The 12,969-nt window shown below is 35.4% G+C and overlaps 2 protein-coding genes across 5 annotated transcripts in view; one reads left to right on the top strand and one right to left on the bottom strand.

Annotated features, from left to right (window-relative positions):
• Positions 1-12,969, bottom strand: part of LOC141446259 (sex-regulated protein janus-A-like) — a 190,908-nt gene that overhangs the window by 83,816 nt on the left and 94,123 nt on the right. The window lies entirely within an intron of this gene.
• LOC141446052 (phosrestin-2-like) overlaps positions 1-12,969 on the top strand; it is a 173,797-nt gene that overhangs the window by 72,141 nt on the left and 88,687 nt on the right. The gene's annotated exons all lie outside the window — the stretch shown is intronic.

Genomic DNA, 12,969 nt, shown 5'->3' with positions numbered 1-12,969 from the left:
TAGTGGTTTATTATTTTTAGTGACTGATTCATAGTTTCAATAGGATGAAAAAATAATTGTCATTTCAGTCGTGATACATTTATTCTGCCGAGCTTTTGACCTAGGGACTAGGTCATATCTTCAGGGCTGTGGAACATATTTACAGATTGTTAACAATAATTCCATTAAATTGAATATGTACGTATAATGTAACGAAACATATACCACACAACCTAACACATATCACACACAGACCGATCACACTCAGTCCATGAACAGACAAGACAGAAGACACACCAACCCTGTAATGTATTAGTATTACTTTGTAAACTAGGTAAATAATTTTTGTAAATTTCGTTACATTATACATATTCAATTTAATAGAATCATTGTTAACAATCTGTAAACATGTACCGCAGCCCCTGAAGATGACCTAGTCCCTAGGTCGAAAGCTCGGCAAAATAAATGTATCACGACTGAAATGACAATTATTTTTTCATTCTATTCATAAAATAGCTTTGTATAAAATTCAAAAATATAGGCCAGTTGACTGGCACTAATTACGATTATGCAGATATTATGCTAAAGTATTTCCCCAAATTGGCACGGATTGGCCCAAAGTGGCAAGCAGTGACAAGATTCCAATAACTGTAATAAATGGTAGTATTAAATAAAAATAAACCAACTCATAAAATCTATTATCAGACAGAAATAAAACAAGATTGATTGGGTTAATGGGAGACAAAGTGGAGTTTACGTTAAATAGTATAATTTGGTTTTGTTAAAATAGAATTACCACTTCCAAACACTCCCAAGGTTAACACTGAGGCTAACGCTTACAAATAAAGTATGTAAACAAAACTAGGGCCAGGTGCTCTTGGCCTGGAGAAGGAAACGTTTCCAGTGCAGACACAACAGGGTTCAATTAGACCGACCCTGGAAACCGAACACCAAAGACGGCGTATTCACTAGATTAGTCTAGGCACGCTCTGCCATTCCAGCCATTTGTTTTACTCACAAATGTACGATACGTTCTCTTGAATTACTAATATGTTTTTTCATCCATTCAGTTCGAAAAGTTCTTATTGAATTAATTCATTACTGAATTATTATTTCACTCTATGACATTCTATTGGTTTCTCACAGTAGTTTGTACAACACACTTGGTGGCAATAACAAGAGACAATTCTTTTTTGGGGTTTATTTGGCCAGAATGACTATCAATGGACTACGCAATGAATAAATAAATACAAATTCCCTCTGATCGCAGATAATCTAAAATTCTATCATTTTTTTTTTTCCGGCGGATGTTACATCGATAAAACCAATAACACGTTCGAACTGGTTGTAGGCTGAGGGCAGAATAATGTAATTAACTTCCAACTACTACTACAGCATGGCGCTCCATGTAGGACTTCGGCTTCCTTTGTGATTTCTTCCTTCCACGTTTCTCTGTCGCTGGACTTCCAGCTCCACTCCTCTGCACTTTGTGGTTATCTAACTACCTTTATAATAGGTGTGGAGTTCATGATGATGTAGATTCTCAGCCAAAGCAATCTTCAGTTTTTTTTACAGTGAGGATTACAGCCCCGACAATTCTTCATTTTTCCTAGCGCGATGCCAGAATCATCGAAGATAGTTTGTAGAATCTTCATTTTGCCAACAGTTTAATGAAAAATTCTTCACCTGGAAGTCTTAATTCCCAGTGTAATACAGTCGGCCTAACAGGATTTTCTGGACAGATCTTTGCTTCTCTACGTCGACTGAAATGCTGCATAACATCTATCGCCGGCTGCAAAGAAGTACTGAATGTCTTTTGCAACCTCTTTCCTGCTGGTTACAAGAGATTACAAGTATCTGAACATGGATACTCCTTTACGACCATGAATTTCCCGAGTTTTACTCTCCCGAATCTTGTCCTTCTTTTCGAATCTAGACCTTCTCTGAAACCTATTTTATGGAATCTCCATTACATTGTTCTCATTGTTCAGATAATGTCTTTGGGATTCTTCAGATTATAGCTTCCAACACTGGACTTAGAACAGCACTGGACTCTCTGCCTTAGATCCACACTTACAGAAAACACTCGCGGTACACCTTCCTTTATTGTAATACATACTTTCGTATCCATCAAACGTCATATAAAGTTTACTAGTTCTAGTTTACAGAGGAGGGTTGACTATGTCTGCAGCCAACTATGTCTCTATTCATAACCCTGACCCCTACTAGTAGACCAACCTGAGTATCGTATGTTTATTTGATTAGAGGTACGGAGTGCACAGTTTCAATGCGCTACTTGTAGAAGTAAAACAACATTTCAACCCTAGAGAACTACTAAATGAGTTACGAACAGAATTAGCTGATGAAAGCTTTCATAATTGGCGTAGAAAGTTGCAATATTAATTTAAAACAAAACTTAGAAATTTTGCAAACTAAAACAGGAAACATTTCTAAATTTACGTATGTCTCGTTAATATTTAATACTCTATGTAAAATTTTAGTTTTTAATTTGATAAAAGTGATAAGAATTTAGAGATGTTACAAAACCTAAATAGTGAGAACTTGTGAACCAACAGTTTTTTGTAAGTCTTTAAACTGATTCAATTTAAGCACCGAGTAAGTGAAATGTGAATGATGAGGGGTGAAATAATTATTTTACTTCCCTTATTTGTTTTAAGAGGAGATTTTGGAATCTGGGTTCCCTCCGGAAATTAAACTTTTAAGTTTCCTTGAACCCAAGAAAGTTTTTTTAATTTTTAAATCGCCCTCTTGCGTGGTCATTGTAATAATAACAAAAAACAAGAAAACCTACTCTTTTTCCATCATACCCCGGAAGTCCAGACAACTCCTACACGTATCACTGGCACTAAAAAAATGTGTTAAACTGTGTCACTCACTCTCCTATCCTAGACAACATGAAGAAATGTGTAAGCACATCCTCTCCTCCAACACATTACAAACAAAATAAAATATCCAGTTGGCAGCGCCGTCATTTACACCGCCTACTTCCGTCACTTAACAACAGGCATACATCTCTCACATACATAATCTTTCACGTTGAAAAATGAACGCTTCTCTTAAAAAAATTAGCACACATTTCTCGCATTCTGTCCAGGTCATTTTTTGAACTCTGTAGAGGTCGCGTTTTCCATAATATCCGGCTCATAACTGCTGTCATTTCAAACATCGTTATGTGTTCAAACTAATAGCAATAAAAAGGAATAAATAATAAGTAATAAAGTATAAGGATGAATAATAAATAAAAAATAATAAGGGAGCTAATAACCTAAGAAATTTAGTGCCATAATAATAATAATAATAATAATAGTAAAAATAAGGTATCCACCCTCCCCCTCGTCAACTGAGTCGATGATGTAAGAGGGGATGTATGGAGGCATTGTTCGTTACCTGGAGCTCCACTAACCTTGCTGGTCAAGGTTCAGCGTCGGATGCGCATGGGTTACAAGAACAACCGCCATCCCAAGTAGTGGAGTAATATGTTCGAGAAAGAACAGATATTAGAGGCGCTAATAACCTCAGCTGTTAATGCGCCAAAAAAAAAAAAAATAGTAATAATAAGGGAAGGGATTAGCTATGAGGTTAGTATACTGGACTCCCACGCGGAGGTCCCGGGTTCGAATCCAGCAGCTGACCCTTAGATTTTCTCTTCCTAGGAGCTTCTTACAGCTCACTGTCCGGTGATGGACAGTGTTGTCTGTAACGAGAGAACGCTGTCCGGAGGCCGGCAATGCACTGGAAAAAGCTCCGGGCGCTAATAACCTCAGCTGTTAATGCGCAAAAAAAAAAAATAGGAATAATAATAGTTTTTGTGTTTTTTTTAATGGAGGGGGAAAATGCATTATGCATCATCGTGGGGAAATACCCACGGTATGTGGGGACCCTCACCCACTAAAAAACCCACCTCCCCTAGAGGCACAGAAACCCACCTTGGAACAACTTACGCATTACTTCAAGGTGGTACCTCATAATAGATCATACGAGCTCCCACCGGCTTTATTCGGCCCTCCATTACGACAGGAGCAGACGGAAGTCCAGGCACCCATCTATCACACAGAAAGAATGTATGATGGGCGTCATCGAAGTCAGAGTCTCCGGAGACACATGACGGGTTGCAACTTTTCCCATTCTATACAGGTACGAGGTGAAACACCCGTGCCCTGAAAGTAATAATAATAGTAATTAATTGTACTAATAATAATAGTAATAATAAATAACAATAAAAATAATAATAATAATAATAATCAAGTAGTGCCCCCATTACAATTCTATAAATAAATCAAAAAAGATTATTAGATACCTAATTTATTATATTACTAATATTATTAGATTTCTTGTGGAAGATTTAGTGCTCTAGCAGAATTGGAATGAGAAGAGACAATAGGGGCACTGGAGTGTACATTATTAAGAATGATATCTGGTATTAGTTACGGTGAACAAACCGGTCCGTGATAACCACCACTAAGAAGGCAGTAATGGTAGAACCAGAGCCAACAAATCCGCATGGTTTGCCATCATCCCTCGGTGTTTAGTAAATCCTCTTTGTGTTAGTTTCACTTTCATTTCGGCGGGTGAATATATATATATATACACTTGTTTGTTGCTAATGTTATCCAATGGAACCAATACAATGTTAGTGTTATATTGTTATTGTTCGCCGCTAAGAGCATCGTCTTGCCTATACAGCTTATCGATTATTTTCTAGATTAAGGTTAAAAGGATTTGGCTACAATCTATGAGCTTTACTGGTCTCTTTGTCTCGCAGAGAGGAAGTATTTGCAGATTTGTAGACGCCTTCTGAGTACCAATAAGTATCCCAATTGGTCCATGAATCCTACCATAACTCAATTACCAAAAATCGCAGATCGTTTTCAAATTTGAGTAATTTTCCTACTACACTTCAATGGACACAATAATTGACCAACAACTGACAGAATAATGAACAGATTTTCCATTTTTTGGGGGGGTGGGATAGGGGCAGGACTTTTCTCTAAAGCACAACTTTAAGGTTTTTTAATGCTCCTACCAATAGTAGTGTAATTATTAATGGTAATTAAAATAGTTATGCTATTTCAATTTCAGCTGTTTATATCCTTTCAATAAAATATCAAAATGTTTCAAAATTTATGAATAAGAGTGTTAGTCTTTCCTACAATGGAGGATTTGAGGAACTAAACTCTTAAACACAAATTATTCCTCTTACCCAAATCATCTCTGAGGACAGGTGATTCGTCCCTGATTAAAAGTGCTTCTTATTTCTTCTTCACAAAGAAATCAATAACAAAGAATCATTTTTTTTGTTTTAATACCGGTGGATATAATTGACTTTGTGGTTTTTTGAGCAGAGCCACTGTCTATTACCTGCTGCTTTGATAGTAATCTCATTTTTGAAATGCAGCATCAGATCCATATTTAGCTCGGATTCTTCTCGAATCAGTTGGATTCTTTTTAATACTATTTTATTACAACTTTTGTAATTGTTTTCGCCAGTTTTTGATAAATATGGCACCCATTATTATGCACAGCGCTTTCCTTTACAGATATTTGTTGATATAAAAGTACCGTGCCACTGACTTACACATCTTTGATCGCCTCACACCCAACAACGAATTGTTCCCTTTTGTTTTCATTTTTGGACGCAGTTTTGGACCGTGCATCATATCGTAGAAAAGCATGAAACCTCTTAACTTCTTCTTCACTGTTGAAAAGAGCCAGACACCTTGCAAAGCTAACAACTTCGTTAGCGGTAAACCACTCTAATCAATGTTCTTAATGATTCCAGGTCACGATATATACCAGTGTATCCATTCAAACCAAATCCAACAGGTGTTTGTAAAAAGTCGAATGAAGAAAAGTATTTGATAGATTAAAGTCATGATATTGACGAAAGTTATAGCAAAAGTCCCTTTTTTTTTTAAAAAAAAAAAAAAGCGTCTTCACTGATAGCAAAAATCATCCTTCATGTCCCAAAAATCATGTCTAAGCAAGGTCGAGAACATTTTACTTTAGTATTTATCTATCATCAACATAATTCCTTTCATCAAGAAGTTTTTTGCTTTATATTAAGTCTGGAGTACTTATCAAAGTGAGAATCATTGTTGTGGAGAGTAAAGGATGCAAATTTCAACCATTACCTACCATCAATATAATTATTTCAACCATCATCATAGAGCTGGATTAAACAGTTTGGTGTACAAATTTCTACTTAATTTATGTTTCCGCCTCGCTCTGCACTTGCTGAGAAGTCTGTTATTTGCTCTTAAGGCTGGAAACATAGTGGCGCGGCGAGCAAAGCGGCGATGATAGCTGCTTCAAATCAAAGAGAGCGACGAGCAGCGAGCAAAGATTCGCATGCACATAGTGACGAGCTTAATCGCGTTCTCCTTTTGACAAAACAAGATGGAGGAACTATTTTTATATGCAAATTCTTCGTTGAAACTTTGGTATTTGCAGCAGCTTAGTTGTAGGAGCTGCAGTGTACATGACATAAATAAGTCTAGAAATGAACTTGGTGAATTTCATCACTTGTACCAACTTCGGGAGCATCCTGGCAAGTTTCATGCGTATTTTCGAATGTCTATATCAACATTTGATTACATACTAGCCCAATGTAACCCCATTAATCAAAATCAAATTTTATTGTTTTTGAGTAATACAACTCATAACAAGAGTTAGGCACAATATAGAAAAATTAACTATGTAGGATATTAACTAAATACAAATCTGTGTAACCCCATTAATCCTAGCAGTTACTTTAAGATAAGAAAATCAAAATAAATAAAAATAAAATAGAAATATATGCAGATAAAAAGAAATTAGTCAATTAAAAAAACACAATAATTTTATTAAATCACTACACCATGATTTGTCGTAAATTAATGTTGTTCATCTGAAAAACTGGAGTAGTACGACGCTACAGAAGAAGGATTGGAGAATTCGTCCTGATCAGAAGTAGTAGGTCGTGAAAATGTAATTTAATTTTGCCTAGTATTTAGATGAAAATTAGCATTAAGGGATTGAGAACCAAATTAAATGTAGCAAAAATTACCTGGATTCTCCATTAACTACTAATTGTTAATTAATTTAAACTATTAATTATTAAAAACTATTGTAGCTTCACAAATACTATGGCCCCACAGAGGTTTCTTTAAACAAACTAAACCAATAATGTATCAATATCCATAACCTTTGCAAAATAACCTTTACAAATTGAGCGCGATGAGAGCGAAGAAATCAAACATGTCATAACGCTTTGCTCCATTCTCTATAGATAGCGTTGCTCTATCTTCGCTTTGCTCGCCACTATGCGCGGTCCCATATGTTTACTTGTGTTTGATTTCGCCGCTTTGCTCTTCGCTATCATCGCCGCTTTGCTCGCCGCTCCACTATGTTTCCAGCCTAATGCAGCAAAGAGGAAGCGATGTTGACGCAGTAAATGAAAAATCCTAAAAACGCGCAAGTAAAGCTATTAGCCTATTTTTTTGCAGCCAGGTCTTAACGTCCAAGTGCAAATTAAGGCAAGTAAATTTTGCTGAAGAATAAAACTAGCTGCACACAGAATTCGAGTTGAGGATTTCTCTATTAAAGTCTACGCTTATAACAACTAAATCAAACTTTTATTTACTATGGAAAACTTAATTTCGAATATTTGAAATACTAAGTAATTATAATACTAACTACTAAAATGATTATAATACTTTATCTTGTTAGGATTAAAAAAAATAAATAGGAATTACAGGTAGCTCAAATTCTATATATTTTCTTTTGTTATGATCCCTAAGGAGGATTTCTGGTTGATACAAGAAAAAAGCTTTTTTTCTTAGAGCTTCTCCTTTCGTAGCATTCTTAAGCTCAACTCTAACAATTTTCATTAAAGTTGGTCCACTAATTAAAAAATGAAATCGTAAATCTTTTAATTCAAAACATTTCTGAAGGATTAATTAAAAGTGAGTTTGGTAGATTCTAAGGAACGTTTTTTTCCAGTTAGAATTGTGAAATAATTGATAATATGGCCACAAAATAACATTCATATTTTAAGAAGATTGATAACCAAAAAATTGGATTATATAAATTACTATGTATAATATAATAAAGGATAATGTTTAGAAGTTATACGTACATTATTATGGACTACGGCTAACAATAACATAGTTGAGATGAAGATCAGCTGTATGGTAGCTCTGCTTCCCAAGCGAACGACTTGCCAAACTTATTAATATTCAACAACTAAAGCGCACAAATATTGTTACTCTTCTGTGCGTTATTTATGGTAAAAGTTAAGATTGGAAAATCTTCCTTTAAGGGGGGCCAATACTAAATTCTTTCTCTAATAATTCCGCAGTGAAACACTAAAGTTAGACAAAAAGGCTAACTGCTGAATGTGATGTACTTTATTGTTCTAAGAACATAGGATTAACTTCAGCTATAGAAGAGTGAGAAACTAATTAAAATTGTTAAGAAATACTTACTTTAAATTTAATTGGTTTCAAAATTATTTCTTTATACTGATGTTTATTGTACTCATCACTGTTTTCATAACTTCTCTGATATTATCTGCCGCAGGATGCATGTTCTTTTTGTATTCCTGATTGATTTCGAACTTCCATTGATCATAAGTGGTTGATTAATCAATCAGTTTGGTGTAAGGAATTTGACTTCATCTATATTTCCTTCTTAGATAACATTTACTGTCTTCTACATTTTCAAAACTTAGTAGAAAAAACATAATTTCACGTTTGAACAGTTCCTACTTATTAAAAAAAGGAAGGAAGTCTTATTTAAATAAACTTTCAAGTTTTTAACGATTTCTTTTTTCCCTCAAATTATTTCAAGTAAATTTCATTACATAAATCTGTTGTAATTGGTATGGCTTGTGCGTTCACACCTAATTCTGAACCTTTGGGAGTTTAAAATCGAGGCGCACTTACACTGGATTACTCTTACAGCTCTCATTGTATAATAAGTGTGAAGACTTTGTCTTTAGCGTAAGAGAAACGTTGTGAATGACCTTGTGAAAGTATTTAGAGAAAATTACAAAAAGACAGTGATAGAGTTTAATTTCTCCTATTCCTTATAGTAGAAATACCTCGTTACTTTCCAAGCCTACACAATTGGCAGCAATCCATTACATAAGATTACGATCTAAAGAAACAGTTATAAAGGAAAAGCAAACTGTATTATCTTCTCTAGTATAATACAGAAGATATAAGGAGAGTTACACGAATTGAGATCCTTTCAATCAAACAGCGCCCACGTTAAAACAGTTTCTTAAACGGCCAAGATTAACGTTTTCATTAATTTTACACATGATGGGAGATGATGATTAAAAGTAATTGAATTAATCTGCCAAACGAGAAACATTACTGTTTCAAAGGATGATCTAGAAGATGATTGATAGTTTGGTTTAGCCCTAATAAACATGGAAATTAGTTAACTGTTAGAGAAAGTGCCCGCAACGCTTCCATATATGTATAAGTTAGGTTAGGTTAGGAGATGGTTACCACCACTAAGATATGGTATGTGTAGAGAGGGTGGATAACAAACAAAGCTCCGGTGATCTAGAACAACAACGAAAAATCTTGCGCGGACAAAGTTATGGGTAAAGTGCTGGCTTAGAGTGATATGGTGAAGTACGGGCTCCAGGTAGCTAGTAAACAGGTGTTTATTCGGTGAGAATTGGAGCTCATTGAATTAGTTGTTGGTATTGCCAGCGGATAGACCAGGATCCCTTAATTCCTGAAATTAAAGCTCTCTCCTATGAGACTCACTCCTCTAATTTCCATTATCATCTTTCTCCGAGAACCACATCGAATTTTATTTTAGAACAGTAAGGCCTTGGGCACACAGAAAGCGGTCTGTCGCGGCGGGCAAAGATCTCCGACCGAGGCGGTCTAGTTTTATTACACAATGTTGCAGCATCTCTGTCAAACAGAACGCGATCTACCGCCACGGGCTAGTCTTTGTCGCGACGACAAGTGATCTGGTAGTACAAAATTACAGATTTCAACGTTGTCACCTAGTAACTACGAAATAAAGATTCCAATGTTAAGAAACTTTATTACTCATTTTTTATTTCATTCTCGCGACATACGAAAATACTTGAAAAACCTATCTTCATGTGACTCCAGTTCGATACATAAGCGGTGGTATTCCCCTAATTGTTCTCTCTTCTTGATCCAACTTCGTCTTTTCTTCTTTTTGCTTTGCAAAGCTAATAGCAGAAGGAGTTGTTCTTCGTCCGAGCTCATACTCAATATATATAAATTAAACCAAAGAACAAGAAAACGCACTACTACTTCTCAAGAAGAAAGCTACCAAACTGGACCGCTCTAACAAAAGAATCGCGTCCGGTGTGACGGCCCCATATCGCACACCGCCGCGACAGACCCCTTTCTGTGTGCCCAAGGCCTAAGTACATTCGACTATTGATTTATAATTTATTTCGATTTGGAATCACCTGATATTAAATGCGTAGATATTGTTAAAAATATTTTTTCATGTTATGAGTAGACTATCTTATAGTAAATCTTTATTTTAAGCTCCATTGTTTTTACTTAACTTTATCTTGTTTTCCAAATGTGCAATATATCAAATGAGCCATTGCAGATGATTTTCTTATATTATATGTTCAAACTATGAACAAAGTGCTGGTCAAAGACGGCTGGAGATATTTGAATGCACTTTTGGGTTACTAATAGTGTGAATGAAATCACTGTTTGCAATGGTGGCTCTAGAACGTTATTCTGCAGGTTTTGGTCTCGAAGACAGCCATATGGTTGGCTTACCAAAGGTACTCAAAGATAATGATAGAAACCTTCTTGGTAGTTGACCATATACACAAAAGTTAGGGGTAAAGCGCTGATCACTCTGCTTTGGAATGAAGCAGGAATGAAGAACAAAACTTGAAAAGTTGCGGAAGTCCTGTGAATTGGAACATCAGCAAAAATGGTTACGTTTGGAGATCTGTTCTTCACAGAATTAGTTCAATCAAAACGATCCATTTTTCTACCAAATCGTAACTTTTTTTTTTTTATAAAAAAGTGAGATCGTAACTTTTTTTTATAAAGAGATTTATCGGAGATCTAATTTCTGCCTCAACCACTAAAGCCTCTAGAACTCTCGTGGATTGATTATCCACCATCATATTACTGAAAAAATTAGAAAAATCACCATTGAGAACCAGAGAAAAACAGCATTCACCGAATTCCTTGAATTCCAAAAAAACACTGTGAATGCAGACGATAAATTGGGTTCTTAAACAAATTACTCTAAATTGTGGTTGTCTTTTACAATTAAACACAAAGTTCGGACCCGTGAAAGTTCCGAAGGATCGCTTCCAGGACACACGATGTACTGCCTCCTTGTCCTTAAGTTCCAATTGTTCAGGCGCCTAGACGAGAAAGGGAAAAATCTAAACTGAAACTATTTCAAACCATTTCAGCCTCATAAATACTTCCCTTTATCATATTTTTGAAAAAGAAATTAAAAAGCCTCAAAGTGAATAATTATTTCCTTTCTAATTAAGACTCCACAATGTCAATACCTCTTTTCTAATCACCTGATTATAATCACCCTATCTATAACCTCCGCAAGTAATTACCATAAAGCCCGAAAGCGAGCGATTTTATATAATAACAATTTTGGAAGGCGGAAATCCAAATTAAACAGAGTTCTGTTTTGACACAAATTAATTAATTTTAAATTAGTATATACAGGATACAATCTAAAGGAAACACAAACTCTTTGAAGCTGAGGACAAGGACAAGTCCTTTGGTACTTATAAATACTCTTCCTAATCCGCTCTAAATCAAGTGATATCCTGATTAAAGAGGAACAAAAAGCTATTTGAAGTGTAACAAACAGGGAGATAAGTTAACTTAAAAAAAAGGATAAATACGAGATATTTTGGGAAGAAATGGAATAATGTATTGACCCGAAAGAAGCATAGTGTCCAAACATAAAACACTCGAGAAGTGTAAAACAAGTATATGTTCAAATAGGTATGTCAATCTGCCTGTATATATAAATGTTTTGAAACAATCCGTTGAATGTTACGTAAATAAGTAGTAAAAATAAATGCAGAGAGGAGAAAAAAATGTGACGAAAAAGGAATGGTACGTGACAAGAATACAGAAATAGAGACAGTAAGCATGAGGAATTGTTAGTGAGTGGTTCTCTGTGTTTGTGAGTACATTACACATTGTTAAGTGTGCGTAATACGCAAATCTTTTTATAGAACTGTGTTATTACATATTAACTTAATTAGACAACTTACTTAATTTTGGGAGTTACATGTGTTCAAGGCAAAACAGCTTGGGCTTGTGCAATCCCGGTCCCTAATCACATATAGTAATTATAACAAACATATCCTTTAGATTCTGTAAGCGACGTTAACATGCATTTTCATAACTTGACATTACTTTATGTTTAACTAAAAGATAGTGTAGGGAAAGGAGGATAGTTCTTAACTGCGCACAAAGAAGTTAAGGAAATTTTGTTCTTGTTTTTTTGCTATGTTGTGAAACGTTTGGCAATAACTTAACGTCAATCGTGAACTTGTTCTGTGGTGTATCAAGATAATGCAAGCGAAGGACGGTCCAAAAACATATTGAACGGTCGAGCTAAAAGATGTTTACAAACAGGATGACACTATAGGCAAAACGCAATCAAATGAAGACGGTATATTTTACATTTACGCTGACCATAAACAAATGATAAAAGAAATTTGTGCTAAACTGCTTTACAGACTACTTGGCCGACGCTCCAAATTGCCCATTGAATTCAAACGTTTAATATACAGTACTATCCTCAAACCTATGTGAACTTACGGACTAGAGCTGTGAGGTTCAGCCAAACCTACAAACATACGGACAGTTCAAACATTTCAGTCAAAACTCCTCCGACAGATAGTTGACGCTCCTTTCTACGTGACTAACCTTACTCTTCACACCGACCTTAACATCCCATTCCTAC

This window comes from Rhodnius prolixus, unplaced genomic scaffold (assembly GCF_049639745.1).
Source record: "Rhodnius prolixus isolate KJV_2025 unplaced genomic scaffold, Rpr scaffold_1, whole genome shotgun sequence".
In the NCBI taxonomy this organism is placed as follows: domain Eukaryota; kingdom Metazoa; phylum Arthropoda; class Insecta; order Hemiptera; family Reduviidae; genus Rhodnius; species Rhodnius prolixus.
This window is presented reverse-complemented; position numbering and strand designations above follow the sequence as displayed.